The following is a 763-nucleotide window of genomic DNA, read 5'->3' as shown; positions in this document are numbered from 1 at the left end:
AGAAACCAAGGAGAATGTAATCAGAACTCTTTAGCTTTTCTTGTTTACTATTTAATCCATCACACTCAGTCACTTGGGCAATACAAAAATGTAATTGGTAAAGTTTGTCCATAGCCTCTCTTCTTTCTATGAGTGGAACTTAGATAGAGTTTGAGTCATTACTGTAAATGTCTTTGGCCCTGCCAAAAAAGCTTTTCAATTTTTATTTTTGTTTTAAGATTATAGAGTAGGTGCTAACTATATTTGTGTGCTGCTGAAATAAGCCGTTGGAAATTGAAAAATAAATTATTTACAGAAACAGGTTGATTGTCACTTTGCCAAACAATGTAGTTTGATTTTTATTTATTTATTTTTGGCAAGAATTAATTTTTAGTCTGGGTATGCTAATATTAATCCTTCTACCCCAACACACAAAATAAAGTTGGTGTAATACTCGCCACTTTTTCCTCCAAGAATTACTGTAAAATTTGGCAAAAGTATGAGAATAAATTCTAGGAAGACCTCACTGTTATCAGATAACAATTCTCTGCCCATATCTTTATCTTTTTTACCACTAGCTATGTGAGCAGGAATAGCATCGTCAGTAGCATCTTCATTTATCATTAACATCTTTGTTTAGACTGATATCTAGTCTTCAGCTTCCTTGCATCTTCATGGCAGAAAATCTGTAAGGCCAAATTCTTGTAGACCCGAGATGTTATTGTTGTTGTTACCATCGAGTTGGTACCGACTCTTAGCGACCTAATGCACAGCAGAACGAAAC

This window comes from Chrysochloris asiatica, unplaced genomic scaffold (assembly GCF_000296735.1).
Source record: "Chrysochloris asiatica unplaced genomic scaffold, ChrAsi1.0 scaffold00133, whole genome shotgun sequence".
Lineage (NCBI taxonomy): Eukaryota > Metazoa > Chordata > Mammalia > Afrosoricida > Chrysochloridae > Chrysochloris > Chrysochloris asiatica.
The sequence above is the reverse complement of the archived record's forward strand: the minus strand, read 5'-3'. Positions refer to the sequence as shown.